This window comes from Bos javanicus, chromosome X, assembly GCF_032452875.1.
Source record: "Bos javanicus breed banteng chromosome X, ARS-OSU_banteng_1.0, whole genome shotgun sequence".
Taxonomy (NCBI): Eukaryota; Metazoa; Chordata; class Mammalia; order Artiodactyla; family Bovidae; genus Bos; species Bos javanicus.
This window is the reverse complement of record NC_083897.1, coordinates 18,909,279-18,926,700: the sequence shown is the minus strand read 5'-3', so window position 1 is coordinate 18,926,700 and position 17,422 is coordinate 18,909,279. Positions and strand designations below refer to the sequence as shown.

The following is a 17,422-nucleotide window of genomic DNA, read 5'->3' as shown; positions in this document are numbered from 1 at the left end:
CCAGTCCTTTTGGGTGGGGGCGGGGAAGTTGTCCTTTCTACGAATACTGGGACCAAAACAAAAACCAATATTCAGAACCTGCTCAGAACGCTAGTCCATATCACGTTACCACTTCTAACTCAGATGGTGTCAAGCCATGCCTTATTTATCATCATGTCAACACAAATAATCAATAAACGATCTGTAACAGGAATAGAAATAGAGAAGAGTTTTCTTTGAACCAAACTAAGGACTATAGCCTAGGGAAAAACTTATCAGTAACTCTCAGAAGCTGTGCTGGAGAAGCATGGTTTTCATCACAGCTTTGTATCTTTTCAGAACAAAGAACCATCAAACAGCAACATGCAGGGGTACATTCCTTCAAGATTTCAAAAGGGATAGATTAGCACGTACAAGAGAGAATCAGTAGGACCTTGGTATCTGGGAAGAAAAACTTATCTTTAAAGGAATACTAGCATAAGCATCATAGGAGAGGGTAGCATTTATCCCTACCTTCAAAGTGGACATACTTTACTTCTGGATAATGAATTCTTTTCTTAAGGGCTAAAGCAGATGTACACTGCATGATAAACAGGTCATAAGACAGGCTGTTCTAGTTAGCATAAAGTTCAAGCTAAATCACATATAAGCCAGAATGATTTCCCAATACCTCAATTGTGAAAATTCCTTCCTTCAGTCACAAAGTTGTACTGATCCCAAACAGTGGTCTCAAACTCTAATCCTGCATCTCAACTTTGCACAACATTCAAGTTGTGGGCTATATGCTTATTTTCTCCTCTACCCTCCTGGAGGTAGAAAGGAGATTCCATTTATTTTCTACTCCTCTTAGGATATGGAGAGAGCACACTGAGCTGAAATTCTAACCCCTTGCAATTCCGCAGATGTTTCCTTTACACCCATTTTTGATTGTGTCCACCCTAGGGGATTAGAAGGGATTCATACACCTTGAGTAAGCACATGCCTTCCATACTGACTTTGTTTCTATATATTGGCTCATGTCTTTTTATGAGTCCATATTCTGCTTGTGGGAGTCTGCTTCTAGGTATTGGCTCATATTTCCACATACAGACTGTGGTAAATTGACTGAAAAAAAGGCCACAGCAATTCCTCCTGTTCCTGGATGTGCAGCCCTTTGCTTATATGTTGAAGGCAGAGCTGAGGATTTGCTGATGGAGTTAGTGTGGGACATGAAAGAAACAGAGGAGTCAAGGAGGATGCCAAGGTGCTTGGCCTAAGCAATATGAAGAAAAGAACTTTCATTTACAAAGGGGAAGAAGACAAGAGGAAGAACAGAGTTGGGAGGGGCAATAAAGCAGTCAGTGAGGAAAACCTTCATGAATACCAAACCTATTTTTTTTTTTTAAAAGTAAACTTATAAAATCCGAAAAACTAAGATTCCCTTAAATGTTCCTATATATATGCAATATATTAAGTAAGAGTTCAACTAAAATCCAAACTCCAAACAGGTGAGTTAATTACATATTTTCATTTGGAACAAGAGTCACATCCCCTTCGGGTTGAGCTATTGTGGGTATCCAGGGAGGCTGACCTGTAGCACTGTCTCATAAAAACACATGATTTGTGAAAGAAATTGGAGTGCCATTGCCCTAAGTAAACAGTGAATTATGTGCATATATGTGATGATGATGTCAGAGAAAGTAACTTAATGATCTGAGTGTTAATTTGATTTTCTGGTATTGGTAATAGACTAAAAGCAAATGCCTCTGGTAACATCAGATACCCCTTCATTTTTATCTTTTCAAAGCTGATGCAGATGACCAGATGATTATTTTCTTTCAGTCTTTTAATATAGAAAATTAAGAGATTTCTTAGCATTCAACCTTGCTTACATTCCCTGGTCACGGTGCACTCTTTGAACATGCAGCTCTGGATTATGCTGGCTAGTGTTTGGGGCTTTCCCATTAATGATGCAGGCAACATCTGCAGCGTAGGTGCCAATAATCTGTCTGAGAGATGCATGAATAAGCAGGGAAATGTGTTCACAGAACCTCATGCAAGCCAAGGAACTCAGAAGGCCAAGTGAGTGGCGGGCTCAGCAGGGAGGGTGGGCACCTGGCTGACTCCTCTGCTCCAAGTGCAGAGGGCCTCGCCCCGATCCTGTAAGATGCAGAGTCCTGGGCCCTGGCCCCTGCCCTTCACCCACTGCCCGCCTGGGGAAACCTAGGCCCTGCCCCTCGTTTCTGATCCCGCCTCCTTATGGCCATTAGCCCCGCCCATCCGCAGCCCTCTTCTCCCGCCCCTTCAGTCCTAGCTCCGCCTCCACATTGCGCCTGCGCACTTGCAACCATCTGCTCTTGAGGGCAGGGCCTGCGCAGGCGCCAGTAGGGCTCTCAGCCCTGCCCACCCCGGCCCTGGGCCCGCCTCCATGGAAACCGCAGGTGAGGCTTGGTGTGTCAATTAAGATCAGAATGGTAGTGGGATTTCATGGTGTTTGGCAGTCTAAATGCAAATGCCTCAGGTAAAATCATACCCACTGACCTGAAATAGGGCCAATGGGAGATGGCTTACAGTCTTTGTGACACTCGTTCTGTAGCAGGAGAGGATAATTAAGGGATACAAAGTTCCAGCTGCAATTAGAGAAAAAGAGAAGTGATCTGAGCTTTGCATCCTGATGAACCTCTCGGGCAGGAAATGAGACACTGAAGCTTGAGGCCCTCTAGACTGAACGGCAAGAACAGAATTGCTGCCACCTTCAGCCCAAGATCTTTATGACACCCAGCCACCCTGAAGAACTACAGGCAGAACACACTGCCAGTCTTACTCTCCTTTCCTGTGGGGATGGGGGGGGGGGGGGTGTAACTGACCACAGTAGGGCTATTTGCTGGGAAAATGTTTTGTTTTTTTTTTCATATTTATTAATTTGGCTGCGCTGGGGCTTATTTGTGGCATGTGGAATCTATTTTCCGAGCCAAGGATCGAACATGGGCCCCCTGCATTGGAAGCATGGAGTCTCAGCCACTGGACCACCGGGGAAGTCCCTGCTGAAATGTTTAAACTTGGTAAGTTATACGTAAGACCTGCAATTTTAGTTAATTGCATTTCTAATTCCAGTTAGAACTGGAAAGTGTATCCATATGTTTAAAGAATAAACAATGCCAAAAAACTCTACCCACTTAGCTAATTTAATTCTGCTATTACAAAATCTTTATAAGACCTAATGGTGTGGCATAATAAAAGATGTCTCAGGCACAAGGGACCGAGATTCTAATGCAGGCTTCAGCAGGAATTAATTGTGTGCTTGCTGCTTCTAGTTTGGTCCTACCGACTTCTCAACTAATCTTCTCTGAAACCATGCTGGTCACCCTACCTCTCCTTGCCCTTGGGAATATCCGAAGATTTCTCCACGATCCCCAAATATGCATTCATGGCCTTCATGAAGTGGCTAAAAGTATCACTTCTCATAGGGAGGTGTTAGATCACCTGCTACCTTTAGGGGATTGGGCTTCCCAGGTGGCTTGGATGATAAAGAATCTGCCTGTAATGCAGGAGAGCAGGGTTCGATCCCTGGGTCAGGCAGATCCCCTGGGGAAGGGAATGGCAACCCACTCCAGTATTCTTGCCTGGAAAATCCCATGGACAGAGGAGCCTGGCGGGCTACAGTCCATGCGGTCGAACAGAGTCGGACATGAATGACTGACTAACATTAAGGGGAATACTTCCCTGAACAAAGGGGCGAGCTTAACAAAGAGGGGAACTTTTAGCATGGCCTGGAGACCCCATCCCTTTGCCACCCACTCCTGTTCTTAACACATCAGCCTTCAGAGCTTAATGCTCCGCCCTGGTTCAGGTGACAATGCCCATGAGAGAGCCGCAGCTTCCTTGATCATGCTGGTGTTCATTGTGAGTAAGAAACACATACAAGTGAGATCTTCTGAAGCAAATGGATTTTATTGGCAGAACACAAGTATTTAACAAAATACAAGAAACTTAAGCAACAAATACATTTTAAAGACACAGAAATGAGGCTAGCTCAGGGAAACTCAGCAGTATGTCTTTCTCTCTCTTTTTTTTTTTTTTTGGCCATGCAATGCAGCATGTGGGATCTTAGTTCGCCCACCAGGGATTGAACCCCTCCCCTCTATATTCGAAGCACGGAGTCTTAACCACTGGACTGCTGGGGAAGTCCCAACAGTATGTCTTTTTACATTCTCTTCAGTAAAGGTTACTAGTGAACCTTTGCAGGCTCTCACTCATTCTTGTGGGTCTAGTCCCAAACTATAGCAAAAGTATTACTGGCTCAAATAGGATAAGATGAAAAGTATACCAAACCAAGTAGCTTCGCCAGGAAACTCAGTGACACAGAAAATAGAAGGCTGTGGGAAGGTTTGAGAGAAAAAGAGGCCTGCTAGAGAGACCAATGAGCCTGAGACAGGGCCTTCCACCCTGTGGAATACAAATACAGCGCACACACATGTTGACATGCCCCCATGGGTACACAATTTTTAAAGATTTCTTGAGTAAGCACAAAAGCATATATTACAGAAAATGAAAACAACCCAAAGTCCAAGCCATTCCCAAAGGCACAATACCCAAAGTCAATTTCTGGTCAAATGACCACTCGCTGATGTCACAGGGTCACTCCTTGAGCCGAAGTCCTCCACATGAAGTTGACGACTTCTGCAGAACTGCTGTGATTCTATGAAATTCAAAACCCTATGGACTAAAGGTTAACCTTATACACCACTAATGCAAATACTATGTATCCATAGAAAAACCAAGGCAAAACCAGAATACAGAAGCTGTAAATGGCATTACCCATTTCCCCAAGGAGAAACAGTCTTCCCTCTCAGTTCTAAAGTCTAAAAACACTTGGGGGTGGGCATTCATTTGTGATCATGGAAGAGTCTTTTTTATTATGTTTTTAACCCGCTTCATTGAGGTATGAGGAATGACTGACATACAAAAATATAGTACACATTTAAGGTATACAATCTAATGAGTCTGGAGATAGTTTACATCCATAAAGCATCTCCATAATCTATATCATAAACACACCCATCCACTCTGAAGTTTCATTCCACCTTCGTAATTTATTGTTATCTGGTAATAAAAACATGACGGAATAAGACCTACCCTCTTAGCCTTTCCAGTACACATCAGTTCTGGGGTCCGGAGGAGATGCCCAGGTGCTTGGTTCCTAGCTTTAACTATATCCTATATCCTGTAGCTCAGTACTCTGACAATCTACTAGAGGAAAATCTACAACAGGCCTTTCAGCATTCTGGAAGGTGCTCTGTCTGACTGATTGGGAGAGGCTGAGTAAACCAGTGAATCTCCTTAGGATTCACTGAAGTGATCCCACTGCTGTTCCTTTCCAAAGCTGATGAGAAGTAGGACAGTAGGCTTGCACATGAATAAGGAGAGGCGAAGGAAGCTCAGAAAGCCAACCCAAATCTAAACTGTGAGGTGGCCTGGCTGGCGACGCTCAGTAACCCATTTTGTGTGTGTGCTGGAGTCAGCATAGTCGACTGGGAGGGCAAATTCAAGTCCAGACGGTTGAAGAGACCATTCATATTGTACAGGAATGCACCTATTTTGCTCATTCTGTCCACTCTTTTGGACAGAGCTGCACACTACAATTCCATAACTAAAACTCTGCAGGATCTGAGTCCTTGCCTCCTACCAAATATTCGAGCAGGTCCTGTGCACCACAAGACACAGAAATCGGCCCTCTGCCAATTGGAGATCAAATCTCTGCTCCTTCAGAGCCCTCGAGAAAGGGATGGTGAGAGATGAAGTTCAGCTCCACTTGCAAGCAGACTGCTGACATCAGCAGAGCGATTTAAACCATCTCTAAACAAGGTTTGTGGTTTTAATCCTCATCCTGAGTGATCCTATTGATCACAGAGAATTCCCCCTGAGGACATATGTATGGGTAAAAAGCTCCTAGAGGATAAGCAGTCGCTCATACTTTTTACTTGTCCTTCAGGAGCTCTTTCCACAAGTTCCTCTTGAGGAAGTTCTCTGCACAGGTCTGACTATGGCCAGGACTTTGGAATCAGCACTTGGAGGGAGGGTGAAGATACCCAGGGGTATCTCACGGGGAGCACATTGTAAGGGAAACTAAAATAAGGAAAATTAAACTGCTCATGCTGAAAAGGGACAAGACATTCTTTCTTGCCTTTCCTAAAAAACGGTGGAATACGGGTCAGTTCTTTGTCTGACTCTGCTGCTACTAAATCACTTCAGTCGTGTCTGACTCTGTGCAACCCCGTAGACAGCAGCCCACCAGGCTCCTCTGTCCCTGGGATTCTCCAGGAAATGGGTTGCCATCTCTGACTCTCTGCAATGTATGCAACTCTTTTCTGTAAGTTAAATAAGCCTCTTGGTAATCTGAGAAACCAAGAGTGTTCCGTCAGGGACCTGGCAGCAAAAGCAGTGACCAAGAGCCCATAAAGCTACAGGAAAAGGGCAGAAAATATCGCTGCAGAAAAACAATCAATAGTGTAAGCAACAGCAGTTCCTTCTCAGAACTCCCTTAGATTACATACTGTGCAACAGTACAGCAGGACAGAGAGCTCCCCTTCCACAACAGCTGTTTTCCACGGGTCTAGGCCACACAGAACAAGGAAGAGACAGCCAAGCCTTCACTTGCAGACAAAATCACAATTCACTTGGGAAAATGGACAATAATCCTGTTCCCATAGTAAATGTCCTAGTTTACAAGAAAGCCATATTTTCTTATAGTATACCCATCAGGGTCCATTATTATCTTCTGTCCCTCAGCTGTGCTAACCCAAAGGAAGGCCACAAGAATGGAGAAAGGAGACAGGAAAAGAGCCCTGAACCCACAATGCCCACCACAGTCGTCACACCAGAGACCGTTGTCCTCCCCACTGTCAGTCTTTCCTTATACTCTCAGAGCCTCCTCCTCATAGCCCTGCTGGGCCCAAATTTCCCTAATCAAGAGAAAGCAAAAGCCTGAAATGGGGGAACCATGGGACCTTTTCCCTCCCCACGTTGAGCTCCCCTTTCCTCTCCCCGACTCCAGTAGCACACCACCACAAACAATGCTGAACTGTCCCTCCACTGTTGTACCAACACCACTTTCTTCCTTCAGAATGCAGAGAAGGCCCCTTGAGACAATGTCACCCCCATCAACAGGAAGACCCAAATGGAAGAGAAGCCACCAGCAGCCAGCCTTTCTGCTAGAAAGGCTTTGTAGCAGACACACGGGGGGAGAGAGAGCCACAGCCTGAGGGTGTAGCCCTCTCCAGCAAGAGGAATACAAGGGCTTCATGCTCCAGCTGGGGCACCTGACTCGGGAGGTTCCTGGACATCCAGGCTCATCGGCATATGCGCAGAAAGAAGCAAATGGCCCCGGATTCATGGACAGTTCATTGACAAGACCCATCGGACCTCTTTCTTCCAACCAATGTGCAGAGTGTGCTCAGTGGAAGAGTGCAGAAAGTGAACGTGGAAAGTTCCAACCACATTCCTACAGAGTTGGGACTCCTCGGGAATCCCAATGTGCCCTCGCTCTGCACAAAGGCACAGAATTCTGACATCAGGCTACCGCCAACTTCTGCCCCTGACTCAACATTTCCCACACCCCACATGCTGCCGTTGCCAATATGCACCTCCTTTAGGAGTTTACCAAGGCACCTGAGGTGTGTGAGTGTTGAAGGAAGAAGTGTCTGGCTGCTAGATCACTAGAACACACCAGCAACAGCAGCTCACTTTCATGTGCCTCTTTATGGCCACAGGTAGTGCCAACAGAAGAGTTGAGTGGTCTACTCAACCAAGTGTAGTCACCATCAGTGGGCACCTCCCGGGAGACTCTCTCAGACTACTGCTCTAGGCCACAGTATAGGAGGGGGAAAGCTCACCTTTCCCCAGATGCTTTTGACAGCCTAAGGCAGTGCATAGACTGTAGCAGGAACACAAGAACATCCCTAACAGTGAACTCCAAAATTCTGAGGAATGCTGTAACATAGGGTAAAGCCTTCATCATCAAAGTCTCACCTGTGCCACAAAGTAATCCACTCTCATGTCACACTCAGCGATGTGCACTATTATCTTCAGTCCCCATGCTACAATGATCCCAGGCAGTACCAGGGACTGAGAAATAGGTAGCAGACACTTTTGACCACAGAAAGTCCAATGCACCTTTCACACTGAGGGCCTATGTCCTCCTGTCCAGCTTTCTCCTTGTGCTCTGAGAGCAGCTCTATAGAGGGTCACTCTTCCCGGCCCCTTCCCCACCTCTAGGCTTTAGGAACCCCAACGAAGGTCCGTATGTAGTCAGTCATTCCATCTTTCCTGATCAGGGGCGTGCTTTCCCCTTTGAGCCCCTAATCTCTCCAGTACTTCTCCTGAAAAGAACCGACAATCAAAAGTGGCTGAGAACCGCTCACGAAACTCATTTAGTTCAAGACTAAATTGGTACAGCTACTATGGAAAACAGTATGAAACTCCCTCAAAAAGTTAAAAACAGAACGACCGTCTAGTCCAGCAATCCCACTTGTGGTGTGTATCCAAAGGAATACCTCACACCAAGAATTTATGGAACATTAACATTCCCACGAGTGAGTAGACATTCACTGAGGTACTGTCTCATGAGCCTAAGTGACATGGCTGGCCTAGGAATGAATTCCTGGAAAGGAACCAGAAACCCAGATTCCATCTCAAATTCAGAAAAAGATTACCTTCTCTTTCCATGAAAGCCCTGATTTGTGAGACTGTCACCAATTTGAGAGTCACCTTTGTGGAATCCTCAACCTTGTGACTTATTTTTGAGTGCCCATACACAGAAGATTTACTGACTAAACCATCCATTTAGGTTTTCTTGACCCCTGCCTCCAATGAAGTCAGCTAAGATGACTTTGATGGGCAGTGGGAACAAGTGTGTATGGAAGGGCAAGAAGACCTCACGGTTATTCTTAAGTTTCACAACTGTTTTGACTAGGAAATAAGCCAGTTTTGATCACCATCATGTCACTTGGTGAAGGAACATGGGCCTAGGACAGGTTTTTCTAAGTATCTCAGGCTTCAGGTTTTCACTGAGTAGGAAACTATCACCACCCCCATCTTTCACAGCTTTAAAGTAATTTCACCAATTACAGGGATAAACAAAAAGTCTTTAAACATGCCCTCTAAAGACTACACACTTTAGTTTCCAATCACAAGGAAATGTGCATTTTCTTTTAACCTTTGGTGAATGAAATTCAGGTTCTGTGATGCCTCCTTCTGGATAAAACCCGTGCTAATAGAGCAACAGAGGAGCCCGAGGTTTCTATGAAACTAGAGGTTAGAAGTGTCTCTGAATGCACCTTGGAAGAGTTCACATTTCTATTTAGCGCTTTCCCCCACCCCAACTGTGAAAACTCTTCCACACATTTTCAACAAATTAACCACTGCCCAGGAAAGAAGTAACTTTACACAGACAATGAAAGAGAGACCTTTTCGGCACTGCCAGTTAACAAGCACCTTCTTGGTGCCTGAACTTGGTGCTGAGCCACATCAGCTTCGGCATAAGGCGTCAGAGATGGCCAGAAAAGAAAGTTGCTCAGAGCAAGGCAAAGTGTGAGTTGCTGGGCTACCTCTTGGCATCATAGCAGGATTAATGAGGCTGGTTTCCAAGAAGGCCAGTAATATCTGAGGAAGTTTGCTGGCCCTGTGAAAGGAAACAAACGTTTGGTTGAAATGGGGGTCTGGACATGTAGGGAGACGAGCTAAATGAAGCCACAATGTTCTGTTCCCATATTCTGGAAATGGTGTACTAATTCCCTCCGTACCTCCTGTGTGCTGAGTGCTTTACAAAAACCATACAAGAGATATCCCTGAGAGCAAGGTTTGATTCCCATTTTGCAAATGTGGAAATTGAGGCTCAAAGATGACAGTAAGAAAGAGTCAGACTCAGACAATAAAATTTATTTTTAATGAAACACGATGTATTGTCTCAGCAACACCTGCAAAGCAAAGCAAAGCAAAGCAAAAAAAAAAAAAAAAAAAAAAAGCCCGACAAACTGTGGAAAGGTAAATATTTAATGAAGTCCTGACCCGCATATTACTTGAATTGTTAGCCTACACCTCCAGGACCCCTGCAAAGTAAATGCCCACCCACTTATAGAGGGGATAGACTGGCAGACTATCATTCTCTGCCACTCACTTGGTGTACAGGCCTCATCTTTCTCCCCTTTCCTAAAGAGAGCTGGCTTTAAATTACATTCAAATCCATGTTCCCCTACCTGAAAAAAAAAAACACAGCACTCCCACAGTCTCTGGATTCCTGAAGTTTGTTTTTCACAATCCCATCCAGTCCAGCCTGCTTCTGCCTGGTATTACAAATGTTTTCCAAAAGGATAAAAAGACAGATCAGAGCTCTGATGTGAAAATGGCAAGATCAGGCTTTTTGGAAATGTGACATTCTAATAAATTCAGTACGTCTGTAATAATGGCACTCACGGTGAACTGGAAAAAGACGCCATTGACTAGTTAAAGACATTATAAACAGTGTCTGAGCAGCGCTCAGGGAGTGATCCTGACATTGTTGGAAGTTCCGATCTTAGAGACTCAGGGAAGACATTTCAACACCATGTTAAATAATGTTACAGCTGATGGGATGGATGCTACCCTCCTCCCAGCATTTGTGGCCCCACATAACATAAGGTTGCACTTACTCATCTGGCAGGTCTGGACAGCTAATTCCGGGTCCACTCTCTTCTCATTACAGGCCCATCGGCTGGCCAGTACTAGATTTTTCCATCACAGGTCCTGAAGGAAACAGTGATTATACAGATCTACAAGGAGACTTGCTTACAGATGGACAGCCTAATACAGCTGCAGGAAAATTAGGTAACTTGCAAGCTCGTAACATGAGTGGCTGGGGAAAACTTCCCCTTTCCCTTATCCACAAAACACCAAGGCAGTCAAGGGCCGTCAGCTGTCCTAACACCGCACGCAGTCCCTCAGAGCCTTACTGTCTCGTTTCACGTGGAAAATAACAGAAATACCCTCAATGGTAAAGAAAGGTCACAAAAATGGCCAAGATCAACATTTGAACCAATCCCCGGCAACGATATATCCACCCCAAACGCCCTACAATAGAAAGCAGAATCAGCTCCATGGTGGCCGCCAGTCACCAGACTGTCTGGCACCCCCACCCACCCAGCCAAAAGCACCCGCCCTTCCCTCTCTTTAAGCCGCAAACACTACAAAGCATTAAGACTATAACTGGGAAGGAGGCTCCGAGACCCACATTTAAACCAAGAAAATCTTCTTCAAGTTTCAGCATGCCGTTACAATAATGCCCAACACCAAACCCGGAAGTGCCTGAGAGATCTTCTCCGCCATCCACCCAGGAGCCCGCAGACACGTCTGTCAAAGTGTCCGTCAGGACACACCATCTACCCGACTCTCCACTCACACCGCAGACAGCCAAATACGAATAAAGTTAGTAAAACTTACACTTTTGCCATTTCCGGAAAGGGAGCCGCCATGTTAAATCCTAACCGAGGAAAACGGTCTACGGAAGCCCCATAGCACAATCCAGACAGTCAGGAGCTTAGGCACGTGCTAGGGCTTCTTCCGCCTTTCACGCCCCCGCCTCCCAACATCGTCATTGGTGGGCCTGCGATGATTGACGGGGACAATGGCCATTCCTCTCAGCTAGGTCTACTGGTGGGAAACTGTCCATTTCCCAAGGCCCAGCTGACGTCATGAAATCCCTGCTCGTATTCCTATGTCTTTCTATATCCGTGTCCATCCCTCAAGGCCTAGCTCTACTTCTTAGGCCTTTGCACATACATCATGCTTTGTTTCTTGTCATCTTAGTCTTTGGAAGTATGAACATTCCATTTACCCAGGCCTAGATCAACTAGGTCCCCCTCCAGGAAGCCTTGGAGCAGGCGATGGCACCCCACTCCAGTACTCTTGCCTGGAAAATCCCATGGATGGAGGAGCCCAGTAGGCTGCAGTCCATGGGGTCGTGAAGAGTTGGACACGACTGAGCGACTTCCCTCTCGCTTTTCACTTTCATGCATTGGAGAAGGAAATGGCAACCCACTCCAGTGTTCTTGCCTGGAGAATCCCGGGGACGGGGGAGCGTGGTAGGCTGCCGTCTATGGGGTCACACAGAGTCGGACAAGACTGAAGTGACTTAGGAGCCAGGAAGCCTTCCAAGTTTTACTCCTTCCAGGCAAAATGTGAGTTCTTCATATTAGATACGGACATGGAGATGTATCAGAGCAGAGATGCAGAGGACTTGTTTCTGAGCCCTGGGGTCAGATAGTACTGGGCTGTGCATGTTGTGTGGGACCCAAGGCTTGCACCTGGATATTTTGCAAGTCAGTTCAGGTTGCAGACATTTGGGGAAGACCAGGGAACACTGACAACAGGCTAACTCTTAGAAGCTTGCTAGGATTGGTACGACCGTTTTCAGGAATTTCATATCCTTTCCTGCTTTTCTATCTCTGAAAATCTTGTCCTTCCTACAAGGCCCAGGCATAAATCACTTCCCTAATTTTTTCCTGAATTCATGTTCCCACCCTAACCACAAGAGTTATTTCTCCTATTGCTATAGGAAGAAAGATATGAGGATTTCATATCTCTGCTGCAAATGTCACTAAGCTTCACAGTTATCCAAAGTGAGACTGGAAGCCCCCTTCCTTCCAGGAGGCCTCTTGCTGAGAGATTTCTGCACCTGCTCACAATTTGTGAATTGTACAAACGAGAAGGCGCAGTTCCCCTAGGCTTTACTACTTTGAGTGTTTAAGTCATCTACACTCTACATGGTGTGTGGACCACAGAGGCACGGTGTCCCTTAGCTGGAATGCATGGTCACAGTGCACAGTGCTCCTAGGAAAGTGATCAAATGCTAGCACTGTCCCTCCCATGGGAAAGATCATTTGAGGCTTCGTGGTGTGCAGTGTTATGCAGCAGTCCATGATGTTGCCCTACACACTGTGACGGCTAATTTTATGTGCCAACTTGACTGGTCATGGAGCATCCAAATTAAACATTATTTCTGGTTGTATCTGTGAGGGTGTTTCTGGTTGAGTCTCATTTGTATTCCTCCCTGTTCTCATTCTAAAGAATGAACACCATAACGACCTGTTTTGAGTGGCTCCAGGAACTAAGAGTGTACTTCACATTTTGTGGAACCATTGTTTTGTTGCATCCTAGATGTGCTTCTTCTAGGGAACGAGAACTTCTAAACCAGCAGAGATCAGACTTGCAGGGATACAAAGTACAAGTGTTGCAGATGGATCAGATTTATTTATGAGAGACACCACCTTTGTTTCTGCCCCTCTGTTCTGAAGCTTGCAAATCTTGGCAATGGGAGAAACAGCACCATAAATGGGTTCCTGGATCATAGTGGATATTACCTCCTAGCAGCCTGAGCTACAATGCTCCTTGCCACATGCTCCACACAGCAAGCATACCGATTCACCCTAAACGTTTTGGGCACCACAGGATCTGCTACATGATAAGAGCCAAGAGGCTGACCTAGTAGCATGGAGAGCCTGTTTTAGCTGTGGATCCACATTAGCCTGGGCGTGGTGGGAATAACAAGTGCTTTTTGAAGTCTTGGATGGTGGCCAAAATCTCTGCAATTCCCATAAGGATAAGCTACCCCATTTTACTTCCTCTATTGATAAGGAAGGTGATTCGCTCCTTCTCAACCTCATAGCTCTTTCTCCAGTGGCCAGGGAGCATGGGGCAGTAGACAGGAGATGAGAGTCTGTCTCTGCCTGGAAATTTCTGAAGTCAGGAGGTTTCCTGGAGCAGTCTATTCCAGCAGGGTGAGCAGAGACCATTATGTGGTGGATTACGGAAGAAAAGGATGGGGACAAACTGCCACACCCAGTCTTAACTCTGCATCCCTCAGAAGGTGCAGAAGATGATCTCAGTGTTTTCAGAGATAGAACCAGTTGGAGCACAGAGGTTAGAGGAAGCAACAGAACGTTAGGATAGCCCTGACACTTACCAGCCACATAGAAATAGATGACCATTCATCACCACATTTATCCTTACAGCAATGATTGTGTGGGAGATACATACAGCCTGGCCTTAAAAAAAGCCCTCAATAAATGGGAAAAAAATATGCACACTCCTCTCAAGTCTTCCCCAGGCCTAAAATCCCTTGGTCTCCTATAAAACACAAAATGTGTCAATTGATTAATTATTTAATTGATACCTGCCAATCCTGTATTAGGAGTACAGATGAGAAGAAGACCCACTCCCCCACATCCAAATCTCAGCATGTTTCTCTCCTGCCTGCTGACTTGGACTTGCATAGCTTAGTCGGGTAGCTCACATCTTAATGGATAAGTCATTCTTTAACACAAGTAGGTAATAATACTGAGATAAAGAGGTGAATTCCAGCTCTGATAAGAGAACAGAGAACTTTCTTTGACATCTGCATCCTGAGGAACCCCTCAGGCAGGAGGTGACACGTTGCAGCTTTGGGGGACCCCTAGACCAGGATGGCAAGATATGAGTTGTGGACACCCACAGCCTATAAAATCTTTATGAATAATCAGAGAGAGACCCGAGCCCACCCACCCAGCGGGCACATCTTCAATCAGGACAGACTGTGACACTCTTGCTTTCTTTTCCCCAGGAGGATGATTTCAATGAGCACAAGGTTTTAATGACTGCCCTCTGCCCTCCCTGCCTCGGCCGCCGCACAACCAACTTGCGCCGCCTCACTCCAAGGCCATGTGAGCCTTGTGCCTGCACATGCCCGCCAGGTCTCATGGCCACGTGGAACAGGGTGGGCCTGTGGATGTCAGCACAGAAGGCAAGGTCGACGGCTTCACCCAAGAAGCAGTTCAGGCAGCCATCATCCCCATGTTGGACCAGGTCAACACCTGCCTGGACCACCTGGAGGAGAGGAATGACCACCTCCCTGGCCGCCTCCAGGAGCGCTTGAATCTAGCTGGCAGACACATCTTGAGTTCCAGCAGCTGCTCAGGGAGGCCCCAAGCGATTGGCAGCCCCTAGTGGAGCCCTCCAGGGGCCCTGGGGCCAGGCCTCAACCCTGCCTGCCTGAGCCCTCACCACCTGGCTTAGGGTGGCCTGCAGATGTCTTGGGGGATCTGCCTGCCTGGGCCATCCTTCTGGTACTTCCCTTTGTGGGCCTGGCATATCCCACCTCCTGGCATCCCCACCTAGGGTCAGGTGTGGGCCTGTGACCCACCTAACTTGCCTGCCTGCTCAACTCCTGGATGCTGCTCACTCTGCCCAGGCCTTGAGTGTTCACACTGAAGTAGTCTCCAACAGTGTGTGCACACTCACCACACATACACACATAAAAGGTCTGTAATAGTCTCAAGTTTTTATAATATGGGCAAACCTCATACAAAAGAAGGGGTTAGGCTTGATTTGGTGGATTCTAAATGGAGGCCAAATGTCCCTTTTGAGAGGGTCCTTGGCTTTATCAGGGGAGTTCGGATGCCTTCTGGCTTGACCTCAACCGCAATTACAAAAAATGCACATACTAAGCAGTGTGCAGTTGTTACCTGATGCTAAGTGTTCCTGGGAACTGGTAGAGTAATCCTAGATGAGAGGGTCAGGGTCTCCCTGAGCCTTCTGAGTTTCAACCTCTGAGAAGAACCCTTTTTTCCTAACCTCCAAAAGCACTCCCTCCATTCTGTGCTAGGTACTACTGCGGGGGTGTCCTGGATCCCTTAGCAGTAGTTTTGCCTTAAAGGCAGTTTCCAGTTAGCCTCTGGAAGGTGTGTGGCTATCCTGCTTCACTCTGTAAGTTGCCAGGGTTAACTGGTACAGGTAGTTTGGGGTGAGGCCAAGAGGAAGTTTCACAAGTGTTACAAAGGATTCACCTGACCATCCTCCATTCTAAGGACTCTGGGTGTGAATAAATCATGCCTGGGAATTGAACGTGAGCTATTCCTTTGTTAGGCTAGTGTAGTGAGTAAAATGCCAGGCACTTCTGTTGGCCAGACCTAAGAATCTTTTTGGTTATAGAAATCAAATTAGGCCTGGGTGGATTATCTGTAGATTTCATTCACGGGACCTCCAAGGTTAATTACCTGTGGCCAGAGATCTGTACATGTGTTTCAGTCCACTCAGAATGCTATAACAAAATGCCACAGACTGGGTGGCTTAAATAGCTCACATTTATTTTCTCATAAGGCTGGAGCCTGAAAGCCCAAGAATAACACTGCCAGCAGGATTGGTTTCTGGTGAGACCTGTCTTCCTGGCTTGCAGATGGTCCCCTTCTCTTTGTGCCTTCACATGGTCTCTCTTTTACGTGTTTGTAGAGAGAGAGAGAGAGATCTAGTGTCTCTCCCTCTTACAAGGACATTCATTCTATCAGAATAGGGCCCCACCCTGATGACTTCATTTAACCTTAATTATATCCTTAAAGGCCCCATCTCCAAATATAGTCAGATTGGGAATTAGGGCTTCGACATATGAATTATGGGGAGGGGGAGCACAATTCAATCCATAACATGTCAGATGATCCCCAGATGTATGTTATATCTTCTTTGCTACTGATGTTAACTGTCACCACCTAGGCTCATCTATGCCTGGCCCCCTCCAATATGCTACAAATCAGAGAGCCCATTTCCATGGCATCACTTCTCAACGGCAAACTCAGTCTCAGCGGAAGCCTTTGCAAGCTTTTGATGCTTCCCTCACCCACTAATTTCTCAAGGTAAGGGTTACAGGAAAGATGCTTTAATTTCTTTGGAGGGCAAAGTTAGCAGTGAATGGGTAGACCCGCATAAGATTCAATACGGTACTCTCATGTGCAGAAGTTTTGAATTTCCTCCCCTACATTATGCCAGTAGCCTTCTAACCACTCAATACCAAATGTCACAGGCTAGCATCTGGTCCAGGTTTGCATTAGACAACCCAGAAAACAGAATGACAGCCTGCTGCCTGAGCTCACCACTGCAAATGAAATTCATGAATGCCTACCACTCTTTCCATTTAACTCTATTCCTTTACTGACACTGCATCTCACTTGCCATCCCTGGGTAATATACCTTAAGTCAATCTAGAAGGATGACAGCATCTTTGGACGGTAAATAATATTACCATCTCCATGAGGTGGCCCCTTTCCCTCTGCACATAAATACATAGGGCCCATGGGATAGAATGAATGGACAGCAGTTATTGAATCATATCATGAAAATGACCGTTTAATACTTCTCATTAGGAATGACTTCATCTTTGCACCATAAGCATTTATCTTTCCAACTTGGGGACAAAAGAGGGTTAATAAACAGTTAATTTCAGTACTCCCTTTCTGGGAAAAAAGATTAGTGCAAGCTCTTCAGGATTCTATCATTCTTGTTGTCAGCGAGTGTAAACGAAATGGAAATATGATTCAGTCGGGACCATTGAGAGGTGAAAAGTGTACTAGGGTGCTTCTAAGAAATGTTTCCTCTCCCCCAAGAACTAAATGCACAGAGGGGTGGTCCT

General features: G+C 46.0%; 2 long non-coding RNA genes across 2 annotated transcripts; one reads left to right on the top strand and one right to left on the bottom strand.

The window, feature by feature from the left end:
- Window positions 1–1,403: 1,403 nt before the first annotated feature.
- On the top strand, window positions 1,404–16,247 carry LOC133242315 (uncharacterized). The gene is made up of 4 exons (XR_009734833.1): window positions 1,404–2,399; window positions 2,935–3,020; window positions 10,697–10,818; window positions 14,588–16,247. It is a non-coding gene; the product is annotated as an uncharacterized LOC133242315 (long non-coding RNA).
- LOC133242316 (uncharacterized) lies at window positions 9,984–11,866 on the bottom strand. Its single transcript, XR_009734834.1, has 3 exons — window positions 11,431–11,866; window positions 10,644–10,737; window positions 9,984–10,298 (listed from the first exon to the last, which is right to left on the bottom strand). It is a non-coding gene; the product is annotated as an uncharacterized LOC133242316 (long non-coding RNA).
- Window positions 16,248–17,422: the final 1,175 nt, after the last annotated feature.